Source organism: Maylandia zebra, linkage group LG4 (genome assembly GCF_041146795.1).
Source record: "Maylandia zebra isolate NMK-2024a linkage group LG4, Mzebra_GT3a, whole genome shotgun sequence".
Taxonomy (NCBI): domain Eukaryota; kingdom Metazoa; phylum Chordata; class Actinopteri; order Cichliformes; family Cichlidae; genus Maylandia; species Maylandia zebra.
In genome coordinates this window covers 18555529-18573667 of record NC_135170.1, presented here as the reverse complement: position 1 = coordinate 18573667, position 18139 = coordinate 18555529, and the positions used below count along the sequence as shown (strand labels likewise).

Sequence of the window (18139 nt, the reverse complement as noted above, 5' to 3'; positions counted from 1 at the left end):
GCAACCTAAAGAGAGCAGTATTATTGAATGGTAGATGCAGTACACTGAGAGTATACTGTCTACTACACTACTACGCAAGAAAAGAGTAGAAGAGGCCAGGACACAGTGAAAGGACTATAACTCCTACCAACTTATTTCATTTCTTTGTTTTATGTTATATGTAAATTTGGCAGGTTATATTAAACACAGCCAGTGTTTCAAATAATTTGGAACTTGGAAACTAAACTATGTTCTGCTTTCTAAGTATATATCAAAGTTCTCACATTACAGTCTATTTAAGCTGTATTTTAATCATACAAATAACCAAAGGTGCAGAAAGGAGAGACACTATAACATAATTTGGTGGCAGCAGAATAACATTTACATAATTACATTTCCTGACAGCAGATGTTTTCCACTTGCGTCACCTTATTAACACATTTTCCACACGTACCACTATGCAATTTCCATGTAAATACAGCGAAAAGTCTGTGCACCGTTACATCACACAATAAACAGTTAAGAAGTGTGATATTTACTAAAAAGAGAGTCCTGTAATAATATTTATTGGGCCGTATGTTTGCTCTATCCATTCTCATGTACTGGATTAGAATCTGGATTGAGAATGTGCAGATGGATGGACAGAAGAAGAAGCTACTAATCAAAAAATATTAAATATGCTTCCTTGTCAGTTTACAATGTGCTTTTCGAACACACAACACAAGCAAAGGCGTATCTCCTCACTGGTGCTACACATCTGCTAGTTGTTATATCAAGTAAAAACAACCAGGCCGGTCAATAAAAACAACATTCACATTTCTCAGTACGAAATGATATAATTAATATTTACGCTGTTGTATAATTCACATAGCCCACTGTTATACTGCATAGACTGATGCCTGCTTAACCCAAATTAGTCAGCATAGCAATTACTAATAACAATTACATGCTTCTGGTTATTGCATGCACAAACTGTGCACCACTCCACTGTTAAAAGGTGATGCACAGACTATTGAGGCATATGCAGGCAGCTTTTCAGCTGCAGTGATTTTAATTTAATCCATCATTTCTGTAAATACTTTTGGCAAACGTAGCTAAATGTTAGCAACATTTTCTAGCTTCACAAGCTGTCTTTAAAAAAAACTGCTTGTGCCTTTATAAGAACAAGGTTGAGGTAAGTGTTGGATAAATATAATACTCGTATATGAGGACTTCTTGGGGCCATTTGTGTCAATTTTGTCTCAGTTCAATTCAATTCAATTTGAGCAAGCACATGGCAACAGTGGGAAGGAAAAACTCCCTTTTAACAGGAAGAAACCTCAGGCAGAACCAGAAAAAAAATAAAGAGTTACTTTCAGCTGGTCCCTTGTCACAAGTGGTTATGTCGCATGTTTGACTTGGCAGAGCTTTACACAGGATGGCTTTCCAGACGCAAACCAAGCTAGAACCTTTCACAGACCAAGCTAATGCATTTCTCACTACACTATGGAAGTATACACATCTAAATGTAAAAAATAAAAAGAGGCCAAAAGTATTTCACTGTTGTCGCGGTTCGAATTTTGAGGAAGAGACATACGACTGAAAGTCCATAGTGGGTCAACACAAATGATTTTATTAAAACACATTTATGTGGTGAAGATAGGGTCTGCAAAACATCAGGCTCCATCTCCCGCCTGACAATAGGTGGTTGTAATATTTATACTTATGATGACCAGTAACTCGCGTCACTAAAACAGAACAGTTCCTCTTTCAGTTCCTCCACCGCCTCCCAGATGCATCCTGTTATTACACTTTTCTAGACTTAAACAACACTTGCAATCAGTTTACCCAGACAGGCTATGTGTCTGTGTCGTTAATCTAAGTGCATGACCCCCCTCTACATCATCTGTTACCAGGCAAACTCCACAGCACAGGGCACACAGCCTTTATTTCCTTTCTTAAACAATCTTAGAAAATATATGTTAAATTGTATATATATAAGCAATCCTTCCAGCTTGAACTTTGCTCCACTGATCGGCCAGACATCGCGCTGCCCGTAGCTTCAAACCATTAATTAACTTAACCGAGCTTCAACCCTTTAATTATGCAATATGTGTATAACATGATTACAGTTGCACCTGCAATGAAAGATTATGTGCTTATACTAACACCTGAAATACAGACTTTAATATAACCTCACCAGTTTCAATAAATGTGTCAATGAAATGACAATAATGATAAATCATAAATGATACAACAGTAATAATAAGGATTATGAATAGTAACATAGATTATGAATGTAAAATAATATTTCATCTCGACACTGTGCAGCATAGCCTTGCAGGTCAGTGTATGCAGATAAGCAAATGCATCACTTAACACCCTTGACCGCATTCGGTGTGTTGCATGTGTGCATAGCAAAGTGTTGGTGGGCAAAAGTTGAAAAAGCTCAGAACTCATCAGTAAAACCTGTCACACACTCGATGAGACTCAAACTGCGAGGTAATTTAATGCTTCATTCCTTCAGCCCTTCACTGACAGCACCCATATACATGGACAAGACTCCAGACAGCACTGACACACATACACACACACACACACCCCAAATGTCTTTCAATTTATCTGTTTCAAACTGCTCTACACCCACAGATACACAATAACACATTCACACATGGCTTAGTTTTCTCACGCGCACATAGCCAGACACAAACATACACAAAGTCTCAGGCTGCCACCCGATCGATAATCCCATTATAGCTGAAAAGGCTCTTTTATTTGTTCTGATTGAGTTTAGGGGAGGAAAAGGCATGGCTCATAATTAAAGCAGGATTTGCTAGATTGATGGTTAAATGGGATGAAAGCGGAATTTAAACAGACAATTGCTGTCGCACATGTGAAAACGGTATGATAAAATATCCCTTCCCCAAAGACAAAGGCTCAAATTTGCCGTCCATCCGACTTCGCGAGCTGCATATTTACTCCTTCTCAAAGTGGCAAAGGTGTAGGTGTGAGTACAACGGAGCGGGTGAGGGCCACACCTCTCTCAGTGAAAACGAGGACTTGAACAAGAGTCATTATGTTGTATTTGCCTCCAAATAGAGTTTATGCAAATGCTCTTGGCCACAGTCCATCATAAGAGCCGTGAAAAGCATGCAGAGCTTACACATTTGTTCACAAATATGTCTGCAGGTGTGAACATGCCAAATCCCTGTTTATTAGGATATTCTCACACTATGTAAACATGCAGAAAAATAAAGTGAATGCCCCAAACACATTATATAAGAACTAATTTGCTCATACAGGGCAACTCTTAGAAAAATATGGTATAGTGTGCCCTTGTGAATCTGCTCCCTTTGGCTTTAACAACACCTTCATTAGTGGCAATTACTGCCCATGTATTACTGTTTTACTGCCCATGGAGTAAACAATAAAAACAGTGAAAACAGACCAACAATATCAGTTAAAGTTAAAATACTTCATGGACTTTAATTGCTTTCATAGTCAACTTACTTGGCAAAGAATTATTGCATTGCAAGCACAAAAATTTGCACTGTGCTGTAAGATGAACAGTAGAAGCCGCAAATGTTAAATCTTTTGAATATGAATCACTTCACCGATGTATTCCTAAGTGGCAGGTTCCTTGTAATCATTAGATTAGACTTCAGACTGAACTCATTATTTTGGGCTAAAACTACGGCGAGAAATCAAATGTCATAATAATGTGAAGCTGCAATATCCTGCAAAGCCCTTCACCCTTGACTATGTCTTTAAAACTTCAATCACTAGCACCTCCAACCGAGAAGACTTTACCATGAAGTTCCCAAGTTTGACACATTTTTTTTGTTTTACAGAAATTTGATGTTTCTCAATATTAACACAAAGTTGAAAGGCTTCGGAATGTAAGAAAGTCAGCTACCATGTGGCCAAATAAGTTAGTCATCAAAAGCAAGGAAACAAAAAGGAAAATCACTGGTTGCACAATGTATTTGAACCTCAAAACATTTGATCCTCTTTGATATACAGCCTACAGACAAAAATGATATACCTGAACACACAGAAATAATATTCTTCTGTTCCCTTCAAAGTGAGTATTCCCTAGTTTAGCAGAAACTAGAAACTTCTGTAGGCATTTTGCATGAATTTCAAACAGTCTGTGATGCTGGTTTGGTGATAGTTTTCATCTATAATTCCTGTGTTTCTTCCAGAGATTTCCCCATTTAAAACCCTCCCACAAGCTGGCTTTCAAATCTGGTCTTTGTCTATGTCAATCCTTGGTGGGTTTGATAGTGTTTTTAGAAGAACTTTTAGTGGTGAAGCTATAAACAAATTCTTTTTTTGGAGTCATAGTTCAGATGAATTTCTATCAACCTGAGGCTTCAAAAGCACAAAACACACACGTGTTCTATATTTTGTCAGCACATATAAACACATCTCTTTTAAAAATTGCCTTAAAAATCAAGCCAGTTCACTTTCTCCACAATATTAATGTGCCCATTATGAATTATAACCATGAGTGGCATTTCAGATGAGCACTGAGGATACAGGTCGTCAAACAAATCAGTGGGAAAACCAAAGAAGACAAAAGTCCTCTGTAACTGTAAAAAGCAACAATTTTAGGCATAATTTATTGGAGTATCTCACCTTTGTAGGTTTTCAAAAGGAATTAAATGTTCACTTCTGCAAATATGACAATTAATTGGTATGACGCTATATGGAAAAACCTGAAATGTTAATGATTTAGATCTTTGACTTGCAGGCATAAATCTTCCACAGTTTCACGGCAAGTAGGTCAGGAACTGAATTTGGCCTTGATATTTATGATTAGCACTTCCCCTTTAAATAGAGATTTGTATGCAAAAAGGGCACATTTCATCCTGCAAGCCAATTAGGTCGTTAAATATACAAGTAAGGCAGCAATGCTTGTCACTGTGTCCTGGGCAGCGCTATCAGTTATATTTTGCACCCACTGTGGTTGATTTTTTTAAATCAAACACAAACAAATGTTTATTTATTTATTAATTTTAGGTGTGGCTTTCTTAAGATAAATATCCTCTTTTTTTACATTAAAATCTAAAGGGTTGTTTCTGGGTTTTCCTTTTTGTTTTAATCAATGAGCTCTTTTGCAATTTTTAAAAACATATCGGTAAATCTGCATTAAGGTAACACTAGGAATGATGTCTTTCTCAGATTAAACATTTTCAACTTTATTTGACTGATTCTAGATTGATTTGCAGATTTTTTGCAGTCCCTGCATACATCATTATTTTTTATTTAAGCGAGAAGTACCTGCTGCTGTGAATAAAGGGTTTCCTTGTGATGAGACAGGACTTCTAGCTCCAGCAGAGAGGCTTGAGCTCATAGTGACTGGTAGCGCATATAAAGGCACATATAAAGGCACTGCAGTCATGCTGAGAGCATGCGTATGCTGGAATCTATGTGGATGACACACAATCTTTGCTTGAAACCATGTCTGTCTTTGAGGAATAGGGGTCAACATTTGCAAATCCCACTGCACAAAAAAGGAATAAACTACCACTGTTTTTCTAGCAGCTATTGCTTTTCATTAATAATTCTTACAGGGTAGGTGACACTAGTATGCTGGTACTCAGAAAAAAGGGGTAACGTCTTTTGGGACACATTAGTACCATCCACCTCTTGAACAAATCTCTACTTCTGGGCCTCTAAGATATTAAAATTAGGGCCAAATAGATATTTAATGAGTGAACTGAATGTTCACTCATGAATGAAACCAAAACAAATATTGGTATGAAAAAGTCAAAATCATTATACTGCTAACAGCCAGATTTACTAAGTTGCCCCAATTACAATAATGTGCAAACGGTAATGGCAAGTTCTGCGCGTATCTACTAACAATGTGTTAATTCCTAAACAATAGTGACCAGCAAGCTATTTCTGCCTAAGGACACCTTGTGGGTATCAATGTGACACCTGTCTAACAGAATTGCAGCATTTGACGCACTGAGAGGAGAACAGGTTGGGGCATTGTCACATTAATTTGATTATGCAATTCCTGCCAGAGCACAGGGATGCCAAAGAAGTCCAATGTTGTTTGAGCTTGTAAGCCATACAGTCAGAACATGTTATTTAAAGCAATCACTTAATGGGGGACAATGAATGCAACATTTCCCCCAGTTACTAACCCTTTCCATGAGACTATACTTATATCACTGGACGTCTCTATTGCTAAAAGTGAACACCAAAATTCAGAACAATCTTGTGCCCTCGAATACGAATTCCCAGGCAGAAAGCTAAAGAAGGTCGGACTTATACATTGAACCCCTTCAAGAAACGTTATCTTAAAATCCGCAGCTGCACTACGCCTTTTTACTGTGGAACTGGTGCTTATTTTAAATAATTAGAAAATTAGGAAAAAACTAAACAGGCCTTTGTCTCCTTAAAAAGCCTTTTGGAAATACTTCAACATCAAGAAATGACGGTCTAACCAAAAACAAACACAAAGGTCATACTAAGAAAGTTAGGAGAACAAAAGCCTCAAGGCATTCATTTTTAGCAGTGATTATGCAACTGGTGACAAACACTGTTGGGCTGGTAAAAAAAAGACCCAATAAAGACAGAGAACCTACTCTGTCTTATAATTTAATACTTACAGTATGTGGCCCACACACACATTATTGTTATGATCTGATTTTATCTTCCGTTGTTTTATGGATCCAAAGTCTCATTTTTATGTTAAACCCACTACATATGATGAGGCTGTAGCTCTAAGGGGAACTGGCAGGTTCACAACTGTAACTACAAACCTCCCCTTCTCTATCACAGTCAGGACAAATCACACAGCACTTTTCGTTTCACATAAAAGTTGAGGTCTTAAATCACTGTTGTATAAGGTAAGCATATCGCAGCTAATAACAACAGTCAAAACTTCACATAGCACATAATTCTAAAAGAGAGAGCTACGTTTCAGGTGTATTTCCTCACATCCTTGCTCCTGCATGGCCAATCAGTGTTTATGCAATAAGAGAAAGATAACATCCAATAACTACATCTCTGCTCGCCATGGTCAGTCTACGTTATTTCATCACTTAGCTCTGATTAGTCGTAGGTCTATCCAAGGCACTTTACTCTGCATTCATTGGTAATGGCCGAAACTAAAACCTGATCTAAGAGGTTCAGACGCTCATCCATCTGCCATTGCCAAGCTATAAGGACTTTAAGCAGCGAAGAAAGGAAGAAAAAAGAAAGATCAATCCTAAACATCTGGCAGTCATTATGAGGAAGACTAAAGTCAAACTGAAGGACATTAATTGTGTTGAAATGCTCAGGTTTCAATTCTTTATTTTACAGATGCTTTGTGGGATGCAGTCTGTTAGCATCAGACAGTCACAAATAAAACAGAACTGAACGGCCTGTATTTACATATATCTTGTTATAAGGAAACACATCCCTCCTCTAATCCCCCGTTGCTCATGAGAAATAACATTTTGGCAAAAAAAGCCCAGAAAGTGTGACCATACACTGAAGCTGTTCCAGAAATGGTTGAAAGAACAAACACTGCATTTCTGGCTGATTTCCAGGAGCATACACTCAGCTCACTTTTTAACTACTTGAAGCTTAGAAGAAGGTACGCGACATCTACGCGCACACTTTGAGCAGAAATTGTCGCCTCTCATAATTACACATGTGAAAACATTGTTTGATTTGATTTTCTTTGGTTTGCTTCCAAAAACAAAAACTCAAATCTTTTAACAATGATGTATAACTGCTGTTTTCTTTTGTCTTTTCTTTTCTTTTCTTTTTGCGGCACTGTTGTCAGAAGCGCCGAGTCTCTTCCTGACAATAGTAATTAACTTAATGACATATGAGCACCATAAAATGGCGCGGATATGTCACTTCGTGAATAGAAAGGTGGTTGAACTGAGCGCCGTTACTCTGCATTACATCTGTCTCAAGAGTCTCAGGAATTTCACTAACATTAACACAGTCGGGAAGGGGTGATCGGAAAAGAAATAATTACAACAATTACTTCTTTGACTTTATCTGTGCCTGACATGTACATACACACAGTACACTCACGTATGCACATGCAGAATATAATAACTGTGGTAAGTGAAACACTGCCAACGTTAATTACAGTGTTGCCAGTAAAATAAGTGCAATAAAAGTGGAAAAAGATGGCATAATATATGCTTGTTAAGACACTAAAGAATGCTTTCGCCCTAATGCCAAGTTGTATGCCACACACAAACACACACACACGCACAGAAACACACAACTGGGCAGAAGCTTGTGACAGGTTGGTTTTATTTCTTAAGATTGCAGCATGTATGTAATTCACTATGTAGGCATATTTTCATATACATGTGACAAATGGTTTGAAAAATGAAAAGCAACGTCATCTTTATGATGTCTTTCTCTGCCTGAACACACTATGCTTAAGATAGATTTTTATCACCTACCTGTTTCCAGTATGTGTTGTCCACTCTTTAAGTGTTTATTTCAACACAAAGATGGAAAGCTCCTCTTCTTGATTTGCATTTATGAAGATCTTCTTACGCGCTTTGCTCTTCGTTCTGCGGATCCTCAGCAGTTCTGCCAGGATTTTTCTAGTGAAGACTCTTGACCTGGAGCTGCATTCAAAAGAAATACAAATAAAAAAACTGGGGTTAAACACGACTATCATCTCTAACAGCATTTTACAATAAAAAAAACCTCTTATTGCAAAATTCTTTACCTTTTTATAGCCATTTTTACATCACGCTCCTTAACAGGTGAATTAAAAGCAGAGTGCATTGCTGTTACTTCATTAAATTCATTGTGCACTGTCACTACTTCATTAATTTACTAATGATGTTTATTACAATTTATTCATTATGCTAAGTAAAGATGAATGCTGATATGAATCGCAATAAACTGCACAGGATTAAACAGATTGAAATGGCGTTATAAAGAAATATCTTCTGGTAAACTATATCCATCCTTAAAAAGAAAGATTGGAAAAATATACATAAACACTGGATCACTCAGCACTGATGGATTTTAAAATACATTTTAAAAGAAAGGGGTTGGCAACTATGATGATTAGACTTAATGTGAAACTCAAGTGAGACAGATAGAATAAGGTCATCTATCCATCCATCCATTTTCCACCATGTATCTGGGTGTGGTTTGTGATGTCAGCAGACCGCCCTCGACCTGATCACACTAGACCAAGGCTACGTCCACACGTACCCGGGTATTTTTGAAAACGCAGATTTTTCTATGCGTTTGCACCTTTCGTCCACACGTAAACGGCGTTTTTGGTCACTGAAAACGGAGATTTTTAAAAACTCCGGCCAGGGTGGATATTTTTGAAAACTCCATCTTTGCATTTAGGTGTGGATGAGAAAAACGCAGAAAACGCAGCCTCAAAGGTGTGCGCATTTTTTGACGTCACACTGTGCGCCACGTTATTGTTTCGGTGAAATGAATTTCTACAATACTGTTACTGTTAATTCTACTCTCTGCAGTGTTTAAATGCTTACATATAAACACACAGTTACTGTCCCTCCACACATACCACTCAGTTCTGCTTCTATGCCCCAGCTTTGTTTACTTTTTCCCACCGAGGCTTCTAGACTTCTGATTGGCCAACATTTCTGCACAGTTAGGAATATATATCGCCACCTGTTGCTTTGGCAAGTTCCTAGCAGCGTTTTCCTTCATTTCTGCCTTTACGTGTGGATGGGATTAATTTTTAAAACGAAAACGGAAAATCTCCGTTTTCAAAAATACCCGTGTACGTGTGGACGTAGCCCAAGACAGTGTGTCCTGGGTTTGCCCCGGGCCTCCTCCCATCATGATATGCCGAAAGCACATCACCATTTATAGAAAGTTCATCCACGATCTTATTCTTTTAGTCACTACCCAAACCTGAGGTGGGTGTCCAAGGTGAGGGTAGGAATGCAGACTGACCAGTAAACAAACATCTTCACTTTTATGCTGCACTTTCTATTCACCACAACATATCTCTCAATTTCACTTCTCACTCTGCCCTTACTTGTGAACAAGTTGCATAAACTCCTAAATTTGCAGCAGTAGGGCCCCCATTTTCCAGCTGAAAACCATTTCCTCAGACTTGGAGAGGATAATTCTCATCCCAGTTGATTCACACTAGGTGGAAAAATGAAGCCAACAGAATCACATCTACACATAGCAGAGATGTGTACCTGCTACCCTTGTACATGTACTTGGGCAAATTCCCAAACTCCCTCAAATATCCTTGAGATGATAAAGAACTGGTCCAGTGTTCCACAACCCTCAGGTTTCACTGTTATTGTCCAAGTGCATATAGATGTCCCCTGGCAGGACAATGGCAAGAAGGTGTGGCTGTGTGGTGCTCATTTCGTTGCATAGACTCAAACAACATACAGGACCAGTTCCCAAATCCAAAGGCACATGGGAAAAAAATATTAAAGTTCTGATCGTCCAGGGAAATCCCCAACATACAGAAACAGAGCTAGGGGCAATCCCAGATTGCAGTAGAGTCCAGCCTCTTTCTAGGAGACTTGTTCCAGAACATAAGCCATGTGTTGAAGTGAGCCAGACTATATCTAGCCAGAGAGGTGGCATTCCATATAGCAGGAGCCAGTTTTTACATCCAAGGATTGGAACGCCAGACAGTTGCTCATTTCACATTGCTCAAACCCCTATGACATATGGTGGGCCCATTGGAAGACTATGCACTGCTGAGCACGGCTAAGTCCTAGGCGTCAAGTGCCTGCTCTCAAGCCCCTACCCCAGGTATGAGTCAAGGGTGTGAGCCCTGTTAACCCTGGTAACTTAGTCCCCTAGTCTTGCCGTCTTAGTCTGGCTCTTCACTGATAAGTTTGCCTTGGGAGATCTTCCCAGGGGCAAAATGTCATGAACAAAATAGTAGCTCCTGGGATCACTCAAGCACACAAACCCTTCCATCATGAGGCTATGGAAAAAGAGGCCAACAGAGGAGGAATCTATGTCACTGCTCTATCGCACTCTCATTCTTTCACTATTTGTCTTCCTCTCCCTCTTTCTCTCCTATTGACCTTTGCTTACTATTTCAGCTGCTGTGGTTTACTCTAATTAGCATCACCAGGGCAGACAACTGGAGTGACAATAATGATGGCAATAATAGCTGATGGCTACAAGGTGGCAGATGGCTCCATCTGTAAGTATTACTATATATATATAATGAGATGCTACCTATCTTCTGTTTCAGTCACAGTGCAGGACACCTGTCACAACATACCTCCAGTCATCAATACACAACACCTATCTATGAACAATTTGTGCAAATAACTGTCAGAGAAACTGACATACTTCTTTTCCTCTCTCCGAGGCCTCTCTCTTTGCTTCTGTGCCTTTCTTTATCTCTCTCTCCTTCACTCTCTCTCTCTCTCCCTTCGGCACTGTCACCCTTTCCCTGACAAACACAAGCACAGACATCCACACAGACAGTCTAAATCAGTTAGGGAGAGTCTGTGCTAGCTGCCCCACAGTGAGCAGAGCAGGGCATCTCATTTTTAGCAATAATACTCGACTGATCCTGTTTCTCCGTTTCAACTTGAATGGAGAAATATCACCAGATTAGACATGAACATTACTGGGCACAGTAAGTAGGGATGGGCATGAGATAAGGCAGGAGCTCATGCCTCATGAAAATGCATGCATGCTGAGGACAACACATCCTATTAGCTCTCACTCTGCACATGATATACTTGCAAGGGGCATGAGTGCAGTCACAGAGCAACAAACACATAAACACATGGACAACATTTTGACTTTAACAACTGGTGCAAATTTCTGAAGAGCAAGTCAGGAATGATTGAGGACAGAAATTATCATTATTTAATTAACAAGGAATTCCTAAACTATGGTGTGTCAAAGACTTTACAGAAGATAATGAGCTGGACTGGAAAGAAAAAGCTATGTTAATTAAGCAGCTCAGTGATGCAAACCTTTAAACTTAGTTGTATTTTATTGTTAGTTATTCTGTTTGTGTGCAGAGTATGGAGTCAATTCAATTCCTTCATCATTTTTTCATTATCTTCATTTATCTAAACTAAAGTAAGCACAAAAAGAGTGACAAATATTATGAAAGTAAGTGATCTCCTTCTGTTTCACAGATTATGTTTTGAGATGCTGCAACAGTATATAGACCCACGTTATCAGATTCTGATTTGTCTGTCACTAAGTAGCATTTCTATGAAAAGTGTTATTTATTTGATGTGCTAAAAAAATAAGGCCCAAAAAACACACTGGAAATGTCATGTTCTGTTTGCAATACTAAAACACAGATTACAACATTTTCCAAGTGGCACGCCAGATTTCTGCTTTCATGTCAAATATTATCCATATGTACTAAACCACTTCTGTTTTATAAACGACAACTTTTTCTAGTGAAACGCCCTCTAGTGAGACTTTCAGGTTACTGTCCAAGTTGTCAGAGACTAATAGCCATAAATGCCTGAAACTCTGAGTTTGTCTCTATGTTTGTAGAGGCAGAAATTGGTAGATGTTTACAATGCCATTACAATGTTATTCTCTGGGGGGGGGGGAAGCCCCCCCAGAGAATAACACTTTTCAGTTGTGCTTTCATTGAACAGCCTTCCATGTTGCAGTCAGTAACAACTTTAACTGTTAACCACAAAGCAAAGCATGAAGTAAAGTAAAGACACTTACAGAAAAAAGAAAGTTTCCACAGGACTCAATGCAATACTGTAAACAAGTAAATCTACCCTTACTGCTTCCATAGCAATTAAGAGCGTGAGCGGCAACCAGGCGCTGCTAATCAAATGGATTGAATAATTGATCATGAGCAACTGTGAGCACCTCTATAAAAGCAGAAGGCTTAGCAGGAGCACTGAGCTGTGTTTTAGCACAATGCCAAGAAAGAAAGACATAAGGACTTAGACTTAGGGCATCAGTGGTCTTAGAGAAGCAAACGCTGCTTGTAATCTTGGAACCAATAAACAAATTTTCAAATAATTTTAAGTTTGTCATTCTAGGGCAAGAAAGGATAATCACAAATGGAAAAGATTCAATACGGTCTTTGAAACGTCCACGAAAATTTGCTCCAAAGTCAGGCCATGGTCAAAGAAACAGCAAAAACTAAATTAAAATCCAAGAGCTACATCTTAGTTAGTTAGTTAGTTGGTTAGCATATTAAACCAACTAACTTAAGTCCTTTTATAAAATTATAAAAGGACTGAAGAAATATGGCTCGTTTGTAAGGGTTGCCGGGTGAAAGCCTGTTTTCTTTAAAAAGAACATGGCAGCACAAATTAAGTTTGCAAAGTTGCATCTGAGCAAACCAAAACTTCTGGAGCTCCTTTGGAAAGCTGAGACCAAAGTGGATATGTTTGGCCTTAATGCAATGTTTTTCAGGTTTCACTGTTTAGAACTTCACTGATTGTAAAATGTTTTCCAACATATCAGGTTTATTGCACATGTTTTGATGCATAAATTGCAAATAAACATAGCACTATCTTGCCCTTGGTTTTCATCCGGGGAACCACTGTGAGCGGGGAACCACTGTGAGCGGGGAACCACTGTGAGCGGGGAACCACTGTGAGCGGGGAACCACTGTTCACAGCGACACATCTCAGTGGTGCGACCTGCTCAGTCAGCCAGTGAAATGTGGCCTTGTGGTGATGCTGGTGATCAACAGTGGAGTTTTTATTAGAAATGTAATTATCAATAAATGTAGTAAAAGTGAGTTTATCTATTGGTAGTGTTACTAAACCATTATAATTGAATGGGCGAAGTCTAACGCCTTCAAGTTCAAAATTCTTATAAAATAAGCAAAGACATTTAACCCAAATCCATTATTTTCATGTGAACAACAAATGATGTAATAGAGTTAGTGTAAACTAAGCATGTACTTGTCTCTCAGCATCAGTTATATATTTTGATGTATTTTCATTTATTAATTTACTTCAACAGGTTTGTACTGTCAATATGCTTACACACCAAATCTGGGATATTTTCTTTAGTGATTTGAGCCCGTTCCAAATGTTGTGAACAACTGGTGGTATTACCTTTGGTTCAGTTTTCGGCTTTCTTGTCTGTGTTGTGTGTACTAAAGCCAAAAATGTGCCAAAACAACAGACACGGCGTTTCTATTTGCTACAAGCTGCTGGAGTTGCACAGTTGCCTCAGGATTGGAGTTTTCCTTCACAATGTGGATTGGATAGTCATGTGACAATAAACATGGTAGTGCGTTTTAAAGGCACAGTACATAAAGTACAGGGTGGCTTGGTGGGTGCAGCGTATTAATGACTTTAAAAACAAAAAAAAATGAAACAATTAATTAATTCATTGCCCAGCTCTAATACTTAATACACATTACTGTGTCAAAAATATCATTTATACTAGTTCAGCGAGCTAGACACAAGGTCAGAAAGAGAATTGGAGCTATTTGGCTAAGATTACTGCAGAGTTGGCTCTTTTCCTTACATACCAGTGTCTCTTCTTGTCTCCCACCCATAATCACATCAAAGAAAAGCAGCTGCTGACACACTGAGAAGGTTGGAAATGAAGCCGTCCAAAGCACAGATGTAAACTAAACTATATTCATAGCTGTGTGCAGTCAGCATTTTTATAGCTCCCACTGCCTCTCATGGGTCCATGGGTGGGTTACACAAATGGGTTACAGAATCTGTGGGAGGCTATGTCTCTGTGTTTGCCCATGTGTTACTCAGTTCTTTGCATTAACAGTAATTAACCAGCAAGTAGACAAAGAGTATAACAATGATGATGGGAAAGGACCAATGAGGTGCCGGGGGATAAGAAGAGGGGGGAAAAGGAGTTTAGAAGTTAAGAGGTTAGGAGAATGACACAAACGGTAGCGAACGGTGGGGGGGAAGAGTAGTGATCAAAGGTGTGTGGTTGTTCTGGGTAAGTGCGGTGTAATATAAATACATTATATGGTGTGTTGTTGTGTCAAGATCATTTGAAATTGTTCTGTGTGTAAGAGATGGCAAATTAAATCACTTACAGTTGTCAAAGCAACTTTTTCGTGTTTTGGTTTTTTGGTTTGTTTTTATTTTTTAAAGTTGGAATAGAAGAAAATCATTTTATCTATCTATTTATTTCTTGTTTATTTCTTATTTTATTGTTTCTTGTTTGGTTTTCACCACTGAATTGCACGCTCATTTGAATGAGCTCAGGTGTCAGACTCATCCAATGCAGAATTTTCCATTTCCACCTGAGGCGCTTTCATGGAATGCTTTTGCTCATTGTCTGCATTATACTGAGAAGCTCTATCAAATATACCTACTGTAATTGGTTAAACCTGAGGAGAAAGAATCCATACAAATTGTAGAATTTATCCTAGTTCTAGTTTTCTTCTTTTCAAATCATTTATAAATACCAGAGGCCCAGTGTCACTGGAAACCGAGCATGCCATGCACTTTTTTTCTCAGATCTTACCGTTATGTTACATATATCTGCACACCCACATTTTGGTTCATCTTTGCATCATCTGTTGAAAGAATATAGTTTCATAGCTGGGGTGCACAGGAAGGACCCTGCAATTATCTATGACTGTTTCTTCACTGAACACTCAGGCCTTTTGTGTTCCTGAGATCACCAGTGCTTTCTTTCTCAGAATGTAAGAACTGGCCACATTTAATGTTCCCAATGTTCTCTCTATGATGGTTTATATTGTGTTGCAGTCTGAGTATGTTTCACTTGCATTAAGAGCTCCTTGCTTCCAAATTATACCCTTTGACTCATCTCCAATTGAGTTTGCTTGCAATGAAAATAAAATTGCCATTGACATCTCCAGACCTTTTAACCACTTCATTAATTAAGAAACAACAAAAGAATTTCCCACATCTCTCCGTGAAACAGCTTTCGAGTGAATTAGTCAGTTACATTTGATGTGAATTTATGCTGTAAGTCTGCTCTTCAATTGCTCTTCTTTATTTAAAATATGTTGAATTAAAATAGATTTGAATCCTTTGTTAATTAATTTTTGGGGTCTAACTTGCTCGTCACTGTTACGTGAGCATAAAGAAACTGTAAAGTGTTAACCAACCATAGCTGCTCCGAAGACTTCACATAAAGTTTCATCCATGAACTCTACAAAGGATTTAATGCTGTCTTTGTCTTTGACAAGGTTTCATTAATCTTATGAGTCAGCCGTTACAGTGAGTTATTTCTGTAAATGTTGCTGTTACAATACTTTGGTTTGTCTAAATTCAGACAAAAGTGTCGACCTCTCTATCACCATCTTAGCATAAAGACATGTCTTAATTAACTTGACACAGCGTCTTGATGATGTGAGATATGCCAGATTATGATCTATGTAATTTTTTGGTGGTTGCAAGCAATAAAAGAATGTCTAATTATGCTTGAAATTCATCCAAGTACTTTGCTGCATTTAAATGTGTAACACAGCCACCGAGCAGATAAATGAGAATACAATATTTTTATACAGAATAAATACAGTATGAGAGAGGTATGTGGTCTTCTGCTGCTGCTGCATGTGCTTCAAGGATCATTGTGCTTTCAGAGGTGCTCTTCCGCATGCCTTGGTTGTGATAAGTGGTTATTTGAATTATTTTTCCCTTCCTATCAGCTTGAAGCAGTCTGGCCATTCTACTCTGACCTTTTGCAGCAACCAGGCATTTTCTGGCAAAAGAACTGCTGCTCACAGCATAGTATTTCTTTTTTTGACATTCTCTGGTTTTGTGGGAAAATCCCAGCTCAGTTTGAACTTCAATAGGTCATCTTGATTGTGTCTACATGCCACTACCCTAAGCTGCTGTTGTGTCATTGGCTGATTACATATTTATACTAATGAGCCGTTGGACAGGTGTACCTAATGAAGTGGAAGCTGAATATGAAAACAACTATTTGACCTAAAAGTATCAAAATCTTCACTCTGCCAGTATTTAGGTCGTTTGCTGTTTGATGATAATAAGCACCCTGCAAGGCAAGAAATTGAGGCTGTAAACAAAGACTGGGTTCAGCATCGAATGACTCCCAACAAAGGTCATAAACTTGGGGGAAGCAGGTGAGCTAACTGAGCTGAAGGTGTGAAGGAGGCCACATCTGGTAAATGTGTCACAAATGGTTAGATAATGATGTGAAAGTCAGGCATAACTTTTAGCCTTCTTGTTTCAAGATTAATTATCCCACAGTGTACATACAACGTTTTAATGCAAAGTAAATGGGGGAAAAAGAAAAAAGAGAAATAAAACATGCATGAGTACCACATAGTATTTTTGCTGTAAGAACAGAATTATCAAAGAACATTTAATTTAATCATAACTACAAAAGCCCAGTAAATGAATACTGTTCCCACGTCTTCCTAGACTACACCACGAATGGGACTGACTGAGAATGAGAAAAGACTGAAACTAAGCTTCAAACAAACACTGTCTATCCTCACGTCCCACCCATCTGCGTGTTTGTCTGTCTTTCCTTCAAGGCACATGTGTCCTTAGTACTGCTGGGCAAAATCTGCCAAAGAGGCCTCTGACTGCAGAGCTAAAGGCAGGGGAGAAAAATGAGAGGAAAGGAGAGACAGAGTGATGAAAGGATGACAACGAGTGACATACTGTGTCAAAAGATTGAATAAAGCCTTGATATCAGAAAACACACTACTTCATTCTTTGCATGCCAATTACACACTCAGTACTTTTCGTACCTATTGAGATGTGTTGGATATTTTGCATGAGTGTTTTATTTCCCCTTCTGAGAATCTTGGGAACTCTAATATGCTGTATGTCATCCATGTCTATCAGCAGCTTATATGTATATGTGTACTGTATATATATATATACAGTACACATATAGTTTGTCTGTAAAGCATTAGGAGTGTTGATCTGTGATATACTGAGGTCATAATTATAATTATTGTAAAAATAAATCAATTTATATATTTTTTTAAAAAGCACTCATTAAACCTGTCTAAGGTGGAAGAATGAATAAACTTATCCACCTGACTAGCCTTCACCCTTTTCCTAGGCCTTTTCCTGAGCTAGCCTCTAGCCTGCTATCCTGCTGCTTTTTCCAATTCCTCCTCCAGGCCAACCACCTGCCAATCTGCTACACCAATGCCTCAAGTCTGCTACCCATGAATTTCCTACCTATATTCAGCATTAGACAAATCCTGATAGCTGCCTTTCTGGGAAACTAAGAAAACTCATAAGAGGGCCAGAAAAAAGCAATA

At 38.5% G+C, this 18139-nt stretch overlaps 1 protein-coding gene across 2 annotated transcripts in view; it reads right to left on the bottom strand.

Annotated features, from left to right (window-relative positions):
- The window catches only part of elfn2b (extracellular leucine-rich repeat and fibronectin type III domain containing 2b), a 77273-nt gene that overhangs the window by 45921 nt on the left and 13213 nt on the right, over nucleotides 1-18139 (bottom strand). Inside the window, exon 2 of one of the 2 annotated variants that reach the window (XM_004558474.4) lies at nucleotides 8397-8567. The exons of the other annotated variant lie outside the window; for it this stretch is intronic. The gene's annotated coding sequence lies outside the window, so the exon portion shown is untranslated. The remainder of the gene's footprint in view (nucleotides 1-8396; nucleotides 8568-18139) is intronic. 2 annotated transcript variants of the gene reach the window in all.